This window comes from Tachypleus tridentatus, chromosome 8 (genome assembly GCF_004210375.1).
Source record: "Tachypleus tridentatus isolate NWPU-2018 chromosome 8, ASM421037v1, whole genome shotgun sequence".
Lineage (NCBI taxonomy): Eukaryota > Metazoa > Arthropoda > Merostomata > Xiphosura > Limulidae > Tachypleus > Tachypleus tridentatus.
The window spans coordinates 18,045,911-18,066,225 of record NC_134832.1 but is presented as its reverse complement, the minus strand read 5'-3'; the positions used below and the strand labels follow the sequence as shown (position 1 = coordinate 18,066,225).

The following is a 20,315-nucleotide window of genomic DNA, read 5'->3' as shown; positions in this document are numbered from 1 at the left end:
AATCTTATTAACTGTCAATTTGCTATGAATTGTATCTATAACTGGCTGATATTAATTTTCAGTTACTATTGGTCAAAGTTAACAGCATTCACGGATATCACTACCATCTTTATTTAGGATTACCCAGTGACGAATCCACAAGAATGATATGGGGGCAAAACCTCATTGGATACTTCTTCCCCATCAACCCCCATTTGAAATATCAAAATTTAGTACTTCAGGGGTTTTAAATCCTCTCTACATTATGACTCTCACTAATATGACAGTTTTAATTTTTCTGTGACGGCTGCAGTAGTTATACTAGATAATCTGAGCTAAATGAAGTACCTACAATCAGGAATGGATTTAATAGTATTTATTAGTAGCTGTATAAAGAAAGCCTAAAGTAATTTCTGCTCTTTTAATAATTAAGAAAAAATGGGCTTCTTAAAGGCAAAAACAAACAAACAAAATATTCATTTATTTTGTACGTAATAATACTTTACATCATTCTTCTACGTAACTACCTCTTTTCACCTATCTGTTGTCACCCCCAGAGTCCCCTAGAAACGCTGCTGTATTATCAGATTATTTTTGAAAACATACATACAGTTCAATTATAATAATATATTATAAAATTAAGTTTGCTATTGGATTTTAACAATTTACTGTACTTATTTTCTATATGCTGAGCCTTTTTATATTATATTGGTTAAAGTTTTTGAGTGTCTTACTACGATTAACCCTAAAACATTCTTAGGCTTAGCAGTAGTTAGCTATTTGATATAATTCATTACGAATCAAGTATAGCCATAATACTTTCAGTCTTCACTAATCATACTAGGTTTGAGTATTCTGATAGTATTATGTATAATGTTGTCTAACCTAAGTATAACGTCAGAAGTTCAGACTGTGCTACATCCAAGACTAAACCTACTTCGGTGCGTATTGATTTAACAGAAGAGGTGAATTATGAAAAACAAAATGGGATGCCATAAATCCCAATTAATGTGACACAAATATATTAGAAATAATAATAAAAAGTAAAGATTATTTTCGGTTTTATCATTCATTTCATGGTAAATGAAATCTGGGTTTGTTTTTCTTTGCTCTAACTACACTTCAGTAAAGCTTTCCACAATTATCTAAAGACGTATTGTTATCAGTAATTGGAAATTATGTATAAAACAGAAAGTATGAAATTAGACAAAGATAGAAACTAATGAACCTTACTTAAACATAACAACAACCCATTTGACATTGACCATCGTATCTGCAAATGGCTGTTACTTAACTCCGCCTCTTATTTGAATACGCCTATCATTAGCTTGAGGCTATCGTGGGAGGGTAGTAATCATATCATCTGGTAAAGGCGTGGTTTATTCGCTTTATATAGGCGGAGCTTGATGCCTAGCAACCGTGAAGGTCTGTTAGTTATCACCAAATAGTTATTCTTTGTTGATAGCAACCGTGCAGTATTCGTCTTATAGTAAAATTGCCATGTATTGCTCTTGTGTATAATGGTATATGCGATTTTTACGTTTCCCAATTTAAAACGTCTGAAATAATGAAATTGCTTATAAAACTATTTAATTTTTAAAAGTACGTTTTCTTTTATCGTATCACATACAACTACTAAGTGTTTTTGTGGTGTAAACTAAGAATTGTATTATGTAGGTTTGGAGAACCCTTCATCAGAAGGAATTAACCATTACATAAAAACGTTGAATAAGAACATTAAACAATATCACATCTAGTATAGGTACAAAATACCTGATATCAAGTGAATAATAACGTATCAATACGCCGTTTATGAATTATATATATATATTTTTCCTTTATGGGACAGCGGTGACTGTAGATTTAAAACATTAAAATCCAGAGTTTGATTCCCAAAGGTAGACGCAGCAGATAGCCTACAGCGGCTCCGCTCTAAAGCAAACACAAACAAATCTGATAACAATCAAAAATAAAAAAACTGAAAACTTTTTTATATTTAACTAGGAGTTAAACATCTTAATTTAAAAAACAATAACAAAGAACTTATTTCTTTATTTTTTTTACCAGATCTATTCATATGAACAGGGACTGCAATTTTGGGCCGCAAGGCGTTATAAGAGTGATAGTAAAATTCCATTATTCGGTAAGAAAAAATATATTGCGATTGGTATTGTTGACTAGCTGCTTTCGGTCATCTCAACATTAGGGACAGTGTATACAACTACATTTATTTATTTGGAATTTGACTGTACGTATGTTCCAAACTTTTCTTTGAAACGACTGTGACGTCGCTAACAACTTAGCAAAATGTCCATCATGTCTACAATAAAAACTTCTCCTTAGAGGTGATTGTGAAAGAAATACTGAGTTGGCGTATATTTATCTTGCATAAAGATAATATTATATTGCCTTCAGAACAGCCTGCAAATCCAGAACAGAGAAAAACTAAGTAATTTCTCTCCCATGTTTTGTCCTCCTATTTTACTCTATAATTAACGTTGCCCGTATACAAGTGTAAAATATAATATCATTAGTACAAAGAAACGAAATGGGAGAAAGAAACGAAACAAGGAAATTATAGGTTTCATTCGAGGTTAACGCTGAAATGAGAGGTTGTGATAGAAGCGTGAAACAGACACGGATGGCAATCTCAACGGCCAGGTGGGAACGACTCCGAATAAGGACCGCGCGCTCGAACGCCAACCCCGACAACAACAGACATAGATGATGCGGGTTTGTCGCAGTTTCGTCACGTACGTTATTCTGCCAAGCGTTTACAAACTTTGTACTATCTTCTAATTCTTGTGAATAGTGTTCATCACAATGTGTAAGTAAACGTTTAAATTGACTCCGGAAATGAATTCTAAATTCGCCCTGAGAAGATTTAGCACTCTATAGGTTTAATCATCGTTTTATGAGAGTTGTTTTACCTGTGTGATTATAGCTATCTCGTTCAGTATGGTTCATATACAGAGAAGTTGCTTTTAAATAATTTGCGATATCTGTTTACAATTAAAGGAATACATTGTTATAATCTTACACAATAAATAGTTATTAAAGATATAAACTTGCCATAAAACGACTACATAAGCTTCGGTGTCTTATGACACCATCTTTATAAACCAACAAAAAATATGTAGTCTTTTCAGGGAAAGTTCACGTTTTTAATAACTATTTATTGTGTAATATTTTAACATTGTGTTCCTTTCAATTGTAACAAGATGTTTTAATTTATGTAATAATTATAATTTGAATATAAGTACATTGTCATATTGTCACGAATTTCTGATAAATATTGTTTACATAGATGGCAAAAAAATTAGTAGACTTGTTTCAAAAGGTTATTTGGTTGCTTACATCTGTAAAATTCATTGCAAAGGAATTGAGGTGAATTACCACCATCAAATAGCAGCACAGTGAGAAAAACAAAGTAAAAATATTGCATGAAAATAAGGGTATAAACTAACATTTTAACGTTATTATGATACAGTAACAGAGTGAAACATCAGTTTAATGGCATTCTAAAATAGTAATAATATGGAGTAACATTTAACCAAGCAGAAAGTAATCAAATGCTGTAAAATCGTACTGTTACTTCACACAACTACCAAATCTGACTAGAAGTGAAGCCATGCAACTGACTCAAAAGAAAAATCGTTGAGTGTGACTCAACGTGCTCTAATAATGAAGTGTAAGTCAAAGTTCTTTTACTGTTGTGAAACACGAAGGAATATTCTTTTGTCTCTTTGTATTTAAACAGAATACTCGAGTGTAGAATACATTATAAGAGTTGATAACAAACGACTAATAACACCGGAACAAGCTTCTAACACGCTCAGTATTTACCCATAACGGTTTTTTCAGGACCCCAGTGTAAAGCACTAATACCTTACAAAACATTTTACTAACATATTCAATATTTGGTTGTGCTTCTTGAGGACCTCTGTGTAAAACAACAATAAATTCAGAACATTTTACTAACATATTCAATATTTGGATGTGCTTCTTGAGGACCTCTGTGTAAAACAACAATAACTTCAAAACATTTTACTAGCACGCCTAATATTTGACAATGATGGCTACTTCAATACCTCAGTGTAAAAACACAAGTAACTCCAGAACATTTGACTAATATGTCCAATATTTGGCCATGCAGTCTTCTTTAGGGCCTCATTTTGAAACGTCAATAACTTCAGAATATTTTACGTTTTTGTTATTATGTCCGGTGTGCCATCGTGGCGACTTTTTTTTTCAGGTTTCGTGCTGGCAAAATACTTCAGTTATTGATCGTTTCGTATTCATTCTGTAGTGTAGTTCGTGTATGTTTGACATACCAAAAGTATCATTATGAAGGACATATATGTAGCAAGTCCTAGTATCGTGAAATGATGCATTTGTTTGTTGTTGTTGTTTTGTGCGACAAAATGATAAATATTACTTAGATACACTTAGACTTAGCAATCTTCGAAGTTAATATATAACCAAATATATATATAACTTGTTGTTGTGCCAAGGTAGGAGTTTAAATAAAGAGTTTAGTGCGTAGAAAATAATCAGTAGAATGTTTAAAGGTTAAAGAATTTTACTTTCAAAATGATTAGAAAGTTCCCCCATCCCAAAAAGCAAAATTTAAAACTGCTGGAACAAAGACCTTTTAAAAAACTAATAAAAAGCTTCACTTAACAAGATTTTTACCCTTTTTTACTTAAACGCAAGATAAAACTGTCTCTAACCCAAAATGTTGTCTTTACTACATTTTTAAAGTTAGCAAGTAAACTTATGTTCTCTATTCATTAATACAAACCATCTTGTTAAATGATACGTAGTTTGAGTTGTTGTTTTTTTAACATAAGAGGCAAAAAATATTACCTCTCATTTAGTTTAACTCGAACTGTTACTGTATTTGTTATTTTATATCTCTATTTATGTATTTACGAGAATTTGGCCATAAAATCTCAGTCTAACAGCTTTGTCACGAAATATTAGGATTATATAATCGTTTATTTGTCACCCAAAAAACTGAAATGTTAAATATCATTACGAAAGTACTCATGGTTAAGATTTTTATGTCGTGTTCTTTTCCATTTCAGTGACGTGAATTTTGATCTTAATTTACTTTATTTTTTTCTGAAAAAAAGGAAATATATGGAAATTCAACAGTTTTCACCATTGCAAAAACGACAATATGACAAAAAAACATGTAGTCGAGAAATGTTCCAAACAGGACCCAAGAACTGAAAATTGCTATTAAGATTTAATTCAAAATGTTCAGAGGGATCTCTAAAATAAAACAAGATAAGATGTAATATTGCAATTCCTTTTAGTAACCATAGGACTCAAGTATAATTTTTTTCTCCTTTCAGGTAAAAGAAACAACGTTGAAGATTCCAGATTTGTTAGAAAATTCGTTGATTGGTCACGCTATCTTTTGGGGGGAAAAATCGAAGAACTTAATATCTTCGTGAGTTAAATAACAAAATAAAGGTAAGAAATTCTATCGTGCTGCTCGGAACATGCTTTTCTATCGTTTAATGCACGGCAAGCTATAAAGAATTCGGACGCTAGATAGCGCGTCACAACAAATGATTTATAGGAAACGTGTACAAATAGCCTAAAGCCTAAATGAAAAATCAAGTTTCGAAAGTCACGTATAAAATAGCTTTATCCAGTTAGGTACATGAGTTGTTGTTTGTTTTTTTAAAGAAATCCTTATTTTCTACGTTTTCTCTTGGCCCGGCCCGGCATGGCCAAGCGTGTTAAGGCGTGCGATTCGTAATCTGAGGGTCGCGGGTTTGCATCCCCGTCGCGTCAAACATGCTCGCCCTTTCAGCCGTGGGGGCGTTATAATGTGACGGTCAATCCCACTATTCGTTGGTAAAAGAGTAGCCCAAGAGTTGGCGGTGGGTGGTTATGACTAACTGCTTTTCCTCTAGTCTTACACTGCTAAATTAGGGACGGCTAGCACAGATAGCCCTCGAGTAGCTTTGTGCAAAATTCAAAAACAAACAAAACAAAACAATTCTCTTGGCCATGGCTACCGTGCTGCAATTTATTGAGTATAGAAGTTGATTGGATGTTTACAACATTAAACTCACCTAAAAGAAACGTACACAATTACCACTTTGGTGTACATCAACTGGATACTCTATAAATTTATCAAACATACTTGTCATCTCTTTTTGTCTTTAAAAGATAACGTTTTCGTAACTTTCACCTAAGGTACATCGCTGTATACAGATTTTCTAATTTCTATCTGAGCTAATCCGTTCAAAACACTTTCAAGAAACTTCAATTTTGCAAACCGATCACGAAAACAACCATATCTCTTAATATATCGAGCACTTTTTGTTTTGTTTAAAGCCTGAAATCCTTCTGTTTCTTTCCGTCATATTACTCCCAAATTGATAAATGTGTATATGTCTCCCGCTAGGACGGCAGTAGGTCTACGAATTTACAACGCTAAAATCAGAGGTTCTATTCCCCTCGGTGGTCGACTCATAATCCGAGGGTTGCGGGTTCGAATCCCTGTCGCAGCAAGTATGCTTGCTCTTTCAATCGTGGGAGCGTTATAATGTGACGGTCAATCCCACTATTCGTTGGTAAAAGAGTAGCCCAAGAGTTGGCGGTGGGTGGTGATGAATAGTTACTTTCCCTCTTGTCTTACACTGCTAAATTAGGGACGGTTATCGCAGATTACCCTCGTGTAGCTTTGCGCGAAATTCAAAACAAACCAAACCAAACCCCTCGGTGGACACAGCAGATAGCCTGGTGTGGCTTTGGTGTAAGAAAAACACAGACATGTATGTATATATACATACTTTGTACTTCAGAAATTCGGTATTAAATAGAAATAGCTTTATTACTTGCTTTCCTAACCATTTGAAACTTTTACTGGATCTGGAGCGGAGTAGTAGTAATTACCATGACAGGATATTAATTTCAAACATTCATGGTTTGTGTCTCGTTTCCACAAACACACGTTTTGAGTCCAAGGCTTGTTATAAGAATAAAGATCAAACCGTACTATGCAATCAGACAAGAGTAGCCCAAGAACTAACTATTTCCCTTTGATTTAGCCTACAGTTTAATATTATGGATAGCTATATACAGGTATTCTGTGTGTTGTTCTTGGCGAAATTCTGAAAACATAAACAAAGAGATGACAGTTTTACGATAGACTCTCTAGAACTAACTGAACTTGTGGTTTGATAGCACTCTTTTTATAGAAGAGAAAAATTAATGGCCTTAATTAATCCTGTTAACAACGGTTAATCACCTACTTCAATTTTATGCAAGCAACCCCTGATTTGTTTGATTTGATAAATTTCGCGCTGAGCTTCTCGAAGGTTATCTTCCCTAATTTAGAAGTGATAGATTAGAGGGAAGGCAAATAATCAACACTACACATGCTAAATCTTCTACTATTCTTTCATAAAACATAGGACTGGCCGTCGCATTGTAATATATAACCCCCCCAGAGCTTAAAGGAACGAACATGTTCGGCGAATGGTTTTGGTCCCGCGACACAAACACACAGGTTGCGAGTCAAGCATTCTAACTATTATGATACAGAAGAAAAGTCCTAGCAAGAAGCTAGGCTTAATTACATGTAATAATATAAAAAACATTTGGTATTACTATTTTTCCTTACTTTTCAGAACTTTCGTGTAAGAAAAAGGGATTATGTGACATAGCCTTCCCTAATTCTGTGTTCATAAATTAAAGGAAAGTCAACAGAACCTTTTACTAAATCTGAGGGACACTAGTCTCTGACCGAATAGTAGAATTCGACTGTCACTCTTATAACGCACCCCCGCTCCAAATTAGGAAGTAACGAGTAGCGAATCACGAGCCCCCAGACTCGTAAACCTTGTAAGCTAACTAGTAGGCCTATTTCTCAATAGTATCACCAAAGTTTGTGAAGTTACGAATTTTACAGATTTAAGTGTTGTTGTAATGTATTAAGCGCTTTTCTTTATAAACAACTTTTTTATTATCAAACTTGTTTGGTCTTTATATCTTATTTTCCGTTAAATTCGTGTACCGTAAATATCACCAACCAATTTCTTTCCATTTAATATCAAACTAACTTTATGAAATTACGCATAAACATTTATATGTCTCGAGTTGGAAGTAAGTTGCAGTTACAGTTCGTGGAACTCAGGTGCTTGTTGCCAGAGATTACAGTGAAAGTGTGTTACCAGAGGTTCTGAGGCTTCTTAATTCGTGAAAGTGTGTTAACAAAAGTTATAGAATTCTTCACCTGTAGACGTTTGTTACCTTCTCACCTTATAGAAGTCACAGCTTATTGCCATATATTATACGGGTTCTTTAATGGAGATTATAAGACTTCTTACTTTATGGAAGTTTGTTACTAGAGGTTATAAGACTTCTTCTGTTATATACATCTGTTACTATATATTATAAGAATTTTTACTTTGTGGAAGTTTGTTACCAGAGGTTGTAAAACTTCTTAGTTCGAGGAAGTTTGTTACTTAGGGTTATAAGACTTCTTAGTCCATGGAAGTTTGTTACTAAAGGTTATAAAACTTCTTACTTTACGGAAGCTTGTCACCAGAGGTTATAAGACTTACTTTGTGCAAGTCTGTTACCAAAGGCTATAAAGACTTCTCTGCTTATAGAAGTCACAGTTTGTTGTCAGATGTTATAAATGTTCTTCACTTTAGAAAGTATGTTACCAAAGATTATAAGACTTTTTCAGTTATAGAAAACATGCTTTGTTACCAGAGGTTAAAAGACCTTTTCACATTCGGACGTCTGTTACCAGATTGCTAGATTTCTTCACATGTGAAACTGCTTTACCAGACACTACAGGACTTCTGTACTTCAAGAAGTCTGTTGCTAGATATTGTATGTCTTCATCAGGTTTGTTTGCGTTTTGTGATTAACAGAAGCTTGTGGTTATAGGAAGTAAAATCTCGTCACTAGTAACTGTCGGTAAAAAGGACAGATGTCTGTGGTTTGGACAAAGAAAAACATTTCTTATCTGAAATACGTGTTACAATATTTTTCATTCAAAAAATTTAAAAACTGCTGGTCAGTACAATACATTCTTCATCAGTGGTTAACTCAGGTTACACGTGATAATGTAACGGTGTAACGTTTTCCTACCGGATGAATAATTGGTAACCACCTGCATATTGTGCGCATAATTCAACATACACTTGATAGGTAATAAATCAATGTACCACTGATAGTGCCTAGAAAATTGTTTCATAGCAACTCTTCATGGATGACAGCATTAACAACAGTACTTAGTATCGTATTACTTCGCTTTTTCCGGCATATCTAAGCTTAGTATATTTAGGTTCTACCAACTTGCCGACTGCCTTTGAGGCATGACAACGTACCGGAAAAGTGAGTTCATAATGTGTTCGTTACAACGCTACTTTCTGCTAAAGGCAGAGATAATTTTTATTATTCAACTTTTGTGTGTTTTTGACTGACATAACTTCATACAATTGACCGGAAGCTCAATTTTGAAAACATTACAAGGTTACAGATACGATCAGTAATACTTCGGAGTTCATGATAAAATTAGGAAGAAAAAAATTCCAATAATTTAAGTTCCTTCATATTGTAGCTTTCAGTATATGTTGTTTAAAACATATACACTATCCAGTAATCACATCTTTGTTTAGCGGTAGTCTCACAATCACGCAAAAATCAGCATGAAATTTAATAAAAACAACTCGTTTGTTTAACAAAATTATCTCAGAAACTGATACTTTTATGTAATACTTTTAATACACATATGTTTATGTGATACTAGGATATTTGTGAAATACTGAAAACTGAGACAAGATGGGGTTCAAACTCTTTTATCCTGGCTAATACTTTTAACTGAGTTAATACGTCCCAAATATTGATTGATTTTCATTTCACTGATAATTAAGGACCAAGTTTAGCATCATTATTGGTCTACTCCAATAAAACGTTGTGAAAATACAATAATTGTGTAGTTTTTTTAAAGAATTGCGCTTATTTTCCTATTCTAATTGTAACAATCACAGGCTAAAAGAATCTAAAAATAATATTTGTAATGTTGACAAGTAAATATTGTTAATACTGTCAGAGATATAAATATGAAATAATTATTCACCAAAAGTATGACTTTTTAAAACAATAAAAATATCTTTAATGTAAAGACACTAACTGAATAATGATAAACATTTTTCTACTTTTTAGTGACGGAATACTGAGGTAATATTTATGTTTTTATAAAAATTTAAACACGTAAAATAAACATTGTTCTTGGAGAAACAATGAATTCTATAAAAGAGCTCAAGAGACGAAGAGCGTCAAAATTTATTTGTATTCTTCTGACGCCTGATACTCGCTCGGACATACACATACATAAGTGTGGTGTAAAACAAGACACATCTAGAATACAAAGTACACAGTAAGAAGTTCAACTAGCTTCCTGGTGATGTAAAACAAGACACATCTAAAATACAAGGTACACAGAAAAAAAAGTGCAAGTAGCTTCCTGGTGGTGTAAAACAAGAAACATCTAGAATACAAGATACACAGAAAGAAGTGCAACTAGCTTCCTGGTGATGTAAAACAAGACACATCTAGAATACAAAGTACACAGAAAAAGTTCAAGTAGCTTCCTGGTGGTGTAAAACAAGACACATCTAAAATACAAGATACACAGAAAAAAGTGCAACTAGCTTCCTGGTGATGTAAAACAAGACACATCTAGAATACAAGATACACAGAAAAAAAAGTGCAAGTAGCTTCCTGGTGATGTAAAACAAGACACATCTAGAATACAAAGTACACAGTAAGAAGTTCAACTAGCTTCCTGGTGATGTAAAACAAGACACATCTAGAATACAAGATACACAGAAAAAAGTTCAACTAGCTTCCTGGTGATGTAAAACAAGACACATCTAAAATACAAAGTACACAGAAAAAAGTGCAAGTAGCTTCCTGGTGATGTAAAACAAGACACATCTAGAATACAAAGTACACAGTAAGAAGTTCAACTAGCTTCCTGGTGATGTAAAACAAGACACATCTAGAATACAAAGTACACAGTAAGAAGTTCAACTAGCTTCCTGGTGATGTAAAACAAGACACATCTAAAATACAAGATACACAGAAAGAAGTGCAACTAGCATCCTGGTGATGTAAAACAAGACACATCTAGAATACAAAGTACACAGTAAGAAGTTCAACTAGCTTCCTGGTGATGTAAAACAAGACACATCTAAAATACAAGGTACACAGAAAAAATGTGCAAGTAGCTTCCTGGTGGTGTAAAACAAGAAACATCTAGAATACAAAGTACACAGTAAGAAGTTCAACTAGCTTCCTGGTGATGTAAAACAAGACACATCTAAAATACAAGGTACACAGAAAAAAAGTGAAACTAGCTTCCTGGTGGTGTAAAACAAGAAACATCCAAAATACAAGATACACAGAAAGAAGTGCAACTAGCTTCCTGACGATGTAAAACAAGATACACCAAGGATACAAGTGTACAGAAGAAAGTGCAACTAGCTTCCTGGTGGTGTAAGATAAGACACATCTAGAATACAAGATACACAGAAAGAAGTAAAACAAGTTTGCTAACGATGTAAAACAAGATGCATCTAGGATACAAGTGTACAGAAGAAAATGTAACTAGTTTTCTGGTGGTGTAATACAAGACCCAACTAGAATACAAGGTACACAGAAAGAAGTATAGATAGGAACATTCTATATTACAGCGTTACTGGTTTTGATGACCATTCACCGTCTATAGCCAGTTTTGAAATGTTCAAATTAATAATAATAACAAAAAAGATAATGGGAAAAGACATTAGGGTGTGAAATAGGCCAATTATCTGAAAGTTCTACTTCATCGTTCGTAATGATCAAACCCTATATTATCGTAAAAATGAAACTTTTGATGACCAGGTAGATTATTCTGCTAAATAAAAAAAAATTCAAATGTACTCCTAATCTAATAACGTATTATATCAAGTTATATTAGCTACAATTTCATAATTACCTATGTATAAATCCACGTGAGAGAGACTGAGATGTATTATTTTGTACTGCGTGAAAGTACGTTTTTGCGTTGCTTGATTCATTTTTTTTTCTTTTTTTAAATGACTAGCTTTAACAAAAGTACTTCATTATTTTGTCCAGATACCGTAACGGAAAATAATACATTCTTAATGTACTCATTCTCGCTGTTGTTTAGACCAGTTTTCTTCATTTCTATTATTGTAAGCAACGTTCTCTTGTTAACCCTTTATTGTATGCATTATGAAAATATAGCGGATAAAATGTTTTATTTGTATTTCTTTATTACATAGGTTTGAAGCACACAAAAGTATGTTTTCGTAGGTTATAAATGAATACGTTACTTATAAATAACACTACTCAAATGAAGAAACAACGAAAGTAACTGTTGTTTATTTGGACTGTTACCTGGAAGTAAGAACCTCCAAATACAGAAATGAAGCGTTTTTGTGTGTATAAAACAAGAAGGTAGATTAGGTATAATTATGATGTTGTATTAATACGGAAATGACTGTGTAGATAAAAACAAATCAATGACCAGAATCAGCCTACGTTACAACGTTCCTTATTTTAATATAAATTCCGCAGTGGGTCAGCGATAAGCTTATGAACTTACAACATTGAAATCCTGGGACAGATTCTTCGTGTTGGGCATGGCGCAGATAGCTCGATGTATAGTTTTATTTTAATACAAACAAACAAAATACTCTGGAAAATATGTTTTCGTTTTTTTCAACGGCATATATATTTTACATAAACAATGGTTTGCATTGCTAAAACTATAGCTACATATATTGTAGAAAGACAAAGAAAATAACTATGTATTAACGGAAACGTATTAATTGTTGGTTACTAAGCGAACTGTCTGAACTTCCACAGCGTGAAAAAAAAGTATATATTACTGGAACATGAAGTATTTGATCTAACTCTGCATGACACATCCACCAAGACAAGTAACTCCATAAAGTGTGGTATGCAATATTTGTTAATGAACAGTTACATACATTTCCTAACATAAACAAATGAGGCTGTGATACATTGCTGCCCAAAATCTTGAGGCCAATGAACATAAAGAAAAAATATGCATTTTGCGTTGTTAGACTCAACCACTTATTTGAGTAGAGGTTCGAAAGATGAAAATAAGAAAAGGGAAAATATAAATGAAAAACATTTTTAGCATTTAATAGGGAAAACGTGAACACTATGAAATTATCCTAAATACTAGCTGGTCAAACGTTTAAGACCATACTGAAACGAAGCGTTAATCGGTAAACACGTAACAAAATTTAGTGACTTGTGTTCAAGCATTAGCGTTATCAACACCTCCCACTGACATATTCTGTGTTACATTGGGTAAAAACATGGCAAAGGCTAAAATGTTGACAGAGTTTGAACGTGACAAAATTGTCGAGCTGCAAAAGCAAGATCTCTCTCAACGTGCCATCGCTGGTGAGATTGCGCGTAGTAAAACTGCTGTTGCAAATTTCTTAAAAGATCCTGAGGGATACGGAACGAGAATTTCAAGTGGTCGGACCAAGAAAATTTCGCCGGCGTTGAGCAGGAGGATTCGACGGGTTGTCTGGCAAGACACCAGCCGATCGTCGAACCAGATTAAGGTTCTTTCGGACGCAGAATGCAGCTCAAGAACAATAAGACGGCATTTACGAAATAAAGGCTTTAAAAACCGTAAAACGTCTTCAAAGGCCACGCCTCCTTCCACACCACAAAACAGCTCGGTTGAACTTTGCTGAGAAGCACCAAACATGGGACGTAGAAAAGTGGAAGATTTTGTTCTCTGATGAGAAAAAAAATAACCTGGATGGTCCAGATAGCTTCCAACGTTACTGGCACACTAAGGGTATCCCACCAGAGACATTTTCTACACGACACAGTGGAGGAAGTTCCATCATGATCTGGGGTGCCTTCTTCTTCCATGGAACAATGGAGCTTCAGGTTATACAGGGGCATCAAACAGCAGGTGGCTACATTGGCATGTTGGAGAGAGCATCCTTATTGACCGAAAGCCTTCGCTTGCGTGGAAATGACTGGATCTTTCAGCAGGATAACACTGCAATTTACAATGCCCACAGGACAAAGGACTTTTTCATGGCGAATAACATGATTCTTTTGGACCATCCAGTGTGTTTGTCCGAACCGAGCCCTATTAAAAATGTTTGAGGGTGGTTGGCAAGGGAAGTCTATAGAAATTGACGTCAATTCAAAACAGTGCATGATCTTCGTGAAGCCATCTTCACCACTTGGAATAACATTCCAGTCAGCCTTCTGCAAACGCTTATATCGACCATGCGAAAACGAATGTTTGCAGTTATTCGCAATGACGGCCGTGCAACTCACAACTGAGACCTCTTGTTGCGCATTTTCTACCCTGTTTAGGACTTCTTTTTGGTATAGTCTTAAACTTTTGACCAGCTAGTATTTAGGCTAATTTCATAGTGTTCACGTTTACCCTATTAAATGCTAAAAAAGTTTTTCATTTATATTTCCCTTTTCTTATTTTCATCTTTCAAAGCTCTACTCAAATAAGTGGTTGAGTCTAACAACGCAAAATGCATATTTTTTCTATATGTTCATTGGCCTTAAGATTCTTGCCAGTAGTGTATAAACAATAATTGTATGTAAACGTTTCAAACAGCAGAGGAAGAAACATGTAGAACAAGAATAATAGATAAAGGATATTGTGTTAAAAATGTATTAGACTCGATACCAATATCATAAGATAACCATAATTGATTATCGTCATGTTTCACCTTTTGGGAAAACGTGTTCACGTCATAATGATCGTTATTGTAATAAGTTATAATAAATATTTCAAACACAGAAAACTAGAAAACAAAAAAGCATATCTTTAATTTCGGATGTTTCGGAATTGCTTCAAATTCCACCTTCAGTTCGCAATATTCTGGCTACAAAAACAGTTTTAATAGCTTTTAAAGAAGTAATTTTTATACAGTTTCGTACATTACACTATGTTGTTGCCGTTTAAATCCGTGTTCTTTCTAAACTTTTGATTGCATTAAAAGTTACTCAATTAATAATAAATTATGTTTTTGTAGTTAGGATACCATAAAACAAATTTCTGGAGTTTGAATGCAAGTGGCTTATATAGACACTGTTTTGACTATTATTATGTTTATTATGTTCCATGCTGCTGATGGAGTGAAATGCGTTGTCAGCAATGGATATGATGAACATGGTGCTACTTGAAAGTTCTTGTTGTATATTCTTTTAACTCTTGAAAATCTCTTAGATACTAGACGAAAAATGCAGTATTGAAAATACGATAGGCCTAATACTAATGTCGTATGACAACTATAATTAGTTATAATCATGTTTTACTTGGAAAAGGTATTTACAACGTAACAGTAATTTATACAAACAGCCTAACAAAATGATACAACACAGCGTCTCGTAGTGCCATATCAATACCTAAAATCATTTTAATGAAACGAGAAAGGACAGTGTCTTGTAGAATAACAGTTGTATTTAAATTTTCTAACGAAACTAGAGACGAAAGAGTCTTATAGAACAATAGTTATATGTGAACATATTTTATAACAAAACAAGAGGACAGTGTTTTATAGAATAACAGTTATATTTTAACTTTCTAATAGAATGAGCGAGAGAACAGTGTTTTTTAAAACAACATTTGTCTGTAAATTTCTAACGGATAAAAGGACACAGTTTCTATAAATCAATAATTGTATCTAAATTTTCCTTAATGGACGAGACAGAAGGTTATCTTTTGAAATAAATATTAATTAATGGTAATACTGATATAATTTATAGGATCAGTCCAAATTCGATGGTCGAGATGCAGAAGATAATGTTATACGAAAATATACCGATTAATTAGTCAAAAACCATTAGAAAAAAAACGAAATAGCAATAACAGGCTGAATGATAGCGACAGAAATGACTTTATACGTATAATCACGAATCAAACGTATAACCAAGAATCAAACGTATAACAAGAATCAAACGCAAAAGAAAGAAAACACTCGCTAAAATAACGCAATACTTTTGTCTTTAGATTTGTTGAGTCTTTTTTAATTATTTTCTCACATATTAGGGTTTTAACGTATTTTCAAAAATGTTCACATTGCTTATTGCAGGATAAACAATGCCCTTAGTAAAGGAGAATAGTAAAATTAGCGTACTCTGTAAAAATGCTAGCTTTGTAAATTGTTAGTTAAATCAGAACATCTGTACATGACTAATAATTTAAAATATACACGTGATGTTCTTTTACTCTGAATTATTGCATATATATTTTCCTTATATTGTTTCCTTATCAGGTTTAATTTTGCTACAGTAGATGTTACCACAACAGAGAAATTATTTTTCTTTGTTGCTCTTGTATAATTATGATTTTCTCGTGAAGCTGAGTAAAAGAAAACCAACAAAACAAAAATACTTCAATAAGCTGAAAATGTTTGAGTCTTGCGTGAGAAAGCTGAGCTGATAATGAAATCTGTAAAAAAGGAAGGGAGCGTCTGAATAAGTCCTGGCTCGTGAACCCGCTGGTTATCTGGCTTGCAGTACAGATATATATAAAAAGTAATAATGCATAAAAAAGAGAAACCTTTGGAAAAATTGTATCTTTTCACATAAAAACGTGTGCTTTGTTTTTTTTTATAACACAGAACAAGCTATGACTTATGTCGCTCAGCCTAAAAGGGTCGTTAATTTTCTTATTATCATTTATCATTGCTAGAAATTTTTCCAACAATGCAGGTGTCACTATTTTCTCCAAGTTCGAGGAAATTGTTAAGTTTTTCTTTTTTTAACTGTTTTCTAAACCTTTTTTAAAATAAAACTGGGTTTTCATTGCTAAGAAATGTTTAGTGCCTAGAATAAATGAATAGATTGTATCTATCTAAAAACACAATTTAATTATTACATGACTAGCGATACAGTTAAAATGACTGCTAGAACTGTTGGATTAATCAGTGTTACATGAAGAATCGCTTTAATAAAGATGCGTAGCGAAAACTAACGTTTGAAACTACAATTAATCAAACTCATTTTTCGCGACTGTTTTCTTATAACAAACCCACATTCAGCAATTTACTCTGTCCACCGAGAAAAATCCAACCCGTGATCTGGACATTGTAAATCCGAAGAGTTACGACTCTCCCACGGGGTACTTTGATCTCTGATAAATTTTCTTTGTATAATATTTACAACAAAAATGATTAAAATGTATTCTTGGTAGTGTTGACAAAACTGCTCTGAAAGTGTTGAATATTTATACAAACTGATAAGATATGCAAACAGACAAATAGCTACCATGCTGGGAAATAGATGAGCGAATTCATGTATAAGAAGTACACAGAAATTAGTCATTTAAAGAGAGTCGCATAGGTTCACACTCTAAAAACCACTTAAAACAGATAGACTGGTGAATAACAGCCCAAAGTCCCAGCTTCAATACATCATTGTTTTACGATACTGACCAAGTATTGTGTGTCACTTTATCCAAGTTGATTGAATACTTCTCATAAAACCTTCTACTTACACAAAACAACGTTATCCTAATATTGAAGCGTAGATGATTAAGTAAGTACATCTATCAAACTGTTGTTGTTTACGTGAAATTTGGAGTTATCAACTTATGTCTGTGGAGGATAAAAATAGACGAAGGTGAAAAAAAGTAAATACTTTCTAACTGAACTAAAGTGACTATTATAAAAACTAATGTATCCGTAAAATTCTAGATGAACTAAGATGCCTGTTATATAGAAACAAGTGACTTTTCTGAGTATCTAATGAACGTTTTAGCTAAATTAACTAGCAGCTACTCTATAGAAATCTGCGTGTCTGATGAACTGTCTATCTGAATTAACGTAACTGTTCTAAAAACCAGCGTGACTGAGTATTTGATAAACTTTCTAGATAAGTTGAAGTGACTGTTCTAGAATCTAGTGTGACTAAGTGGTTACTTATTTCTCTGCCTTGTAATGAGTAAAAATAAATATATGCTTTACTTGCTTGTTTCTAAAATCCGTCCGTTTCTCTATTTATGTTACAATATATTTCCATCAATTTTGGATTGTCAGTACAGAATCTATATACAGTGGTACCTCGGTTCTCATACTTAATCCGTTTCAGAAGGCTGTTCGAAAACCGAATCAATTTTTCCCATAAGAAATATTGTAACTTAAATGAATCCGTTACAGACCTCCAAAAATTACGCATTATGAAGCATTTTAAGTAAAAATATTGCTTATTTATACCTGTATAATAATACTTACATGCATAAAGTCAACCACAAAAACTATAAACACAATAAAAAACAATAAATGAAAATTTAACTGCACTTTACCTGTGCTAAGGAGAGCTGATGGCGTAAGTAAAAGGTGGTGAGGAACATGGAGAGTAGGAGGGTTGTTATTCAATGATGTCGAGAAACCCACTTGTTGAGAAATTTATATGCAAAAACGGCTCGTTTGGGTTGAGAAAATATTTTACATAGAAGAGCGAACAACGTTTCGACCTTCTTCGGTCATCGTCAAAGTTGTTATTGTTTGGTATGGGAGTCACTTTCCATAAAAACGTCAGGTTACTCTCCTTCTGGGGTTCTTTCTCTTTTCTGTCTCTTTGCACCTCTACAACCTGCTTTAGACTCACTGGACCTATTTCTCACTAAAATCTTGTCTAATGAGGTTTGTTTCTGCCTGCATTTTAAAATATTTCTGAAGTAAGACATGGCATTGCTATTGAAAAGGTTTATGCTGCGGTTTGCTACAGCTTTGTCAGGGTGTAATTTTCCACAAAACTTTGTAACTTTCCCTATTTTCCACACATTTCCTTGATTAGTGAACTAGCAACATCCTCCCTTCCCTCCCCCTCATCTGAAGACACTTTCTCACTTGCCTTCTGTTGCTCTTCCTACTGAAGGTCTTGGAGTTCTTCCATGGTGAGCTCAGTGTTGTGGTCTTCCACCAACTCCTCCACATCATCACCACTCACATTCAAGCCCATACACTTGCTTAGTGAGACAATATCCTCGACAACAGGGTCAGCCTCAAAGCTTTCAAAGTCTCTATCTGCTCCTGAGTCTGGCCACAATTTCTTCCAGGCTGAGTTCATGGTCCTCAAAGACACTTCCCTCCAGGCTTTGTCTATGATCTTCAAGCAATGGAGGATATTAAAGTGATTTTTCCAGAACTCTCTGAGGGTTAACTCTGTGTCAGAGGTCACTTCAAAGCACCTTTGAAACAGTGCTTTGGTGTAGAGTTTCTTAAAGTTCGATATGACCTCCTGGTCCATGGGCTGAATGAGAGGAGTCGTATTAGGGGGCAAGAGCTTCACTGTAATGAAACTGTACTCCACCAACCCGTCCTCCAAGCCTGGTGGGTGAGCAGGTGCATTGTCCATCACAAGATGGGCATTGAGTGGCAACTGTTTCTCCGTGAGGTAATTCTTTACACCTGGGGAAAACACTTCATGGACCCACTCTATAAAAATTGTCTGGTTACCCATGTTTTACTATTAGCCCTCCACTTGACATTTAGTTTAGTTTTCAGGACATTATTTTTATTAAAAACCCTCGGGTTCTCAGAATGTTACACAAGCAAAGGCTTAAGTTTTAAGTCCCCACTTGCATTACTACATATCAATAGAGTTATCCTGTCCTTCATTGGCTTGTGTCCTATTAGGACTTCTCCTCTTTGGTGATGTAGGTCCTCTTTGGTATTTTCTTCCAAAGAGGTCTGTCTCATCACAGTTGAACATATGTTGGGGAATAAAACCCTCAGCTTCTACCTAGTCCTAAAATTCCCTAACAAATTTATCAGCAGCGTCTTTGTTAGAACTGGTACCCTCCCCATGTCTCACTACACTATGTATGCCACTTCTCTTCCTAATTTTTTCAAACCACCCCTACTAGCCTTAAAGGCATCACTTGTCTCAGCACTCGATCCAGGGGTGTTTTTCAGGAGGTCAGCATGCAACTGCTTTGCTTTCTCACAAATGATGGTCTCAGAAATGCTATCACCAGCTAACCGTTTTTCGTTTACCCAAATCAATAACAGTTTTTCTACCTCTTCCATTGTTTGTGATTTTTGTTTCGTAAGCACTATCACTCCTTTTGCAACATCAGCTCCTTTGATGACCTCTTTATTTTTCAGTATGGTGCAGACTATAGACTTTGCCATACCAAACTGTGTAGCAAGGTTAAACACGCGAACACCACTCTCATACTTCGCTATGAGATCTTTTTTTTTCATTTCTATTGTGGCTCTAACAACTTTTCTTTTTGGTTTGCTGCT

The 20,315-nt window shown here is 34.2% G+C and overlaps 1 long non-coding RNA gene across 1 annotated transcript in view; it reads left to right on the top strand.

Moving 5' to 3' along the window:
• The first annotated feature begins 2,541 nt into the window (after positions 1–2,541).
• LOC143224104 (uncharacterized) overlaps positions 2,542–20,315 on the top strand; it is a 40,410-nt gene continuing 22,636 nt past the window's right edge. The window contains exons 1-2 of the long non-coding RNA XR_013013213.1: positions 2,542–2,806; positions 5,343–5,463. This is a non-coding gene — a long non-coding RNA (uncharacterized LOC143224104). The remainder of the gene's footprint in view (positions 2,807–5,342; positions 5,464–20,315) is intronic.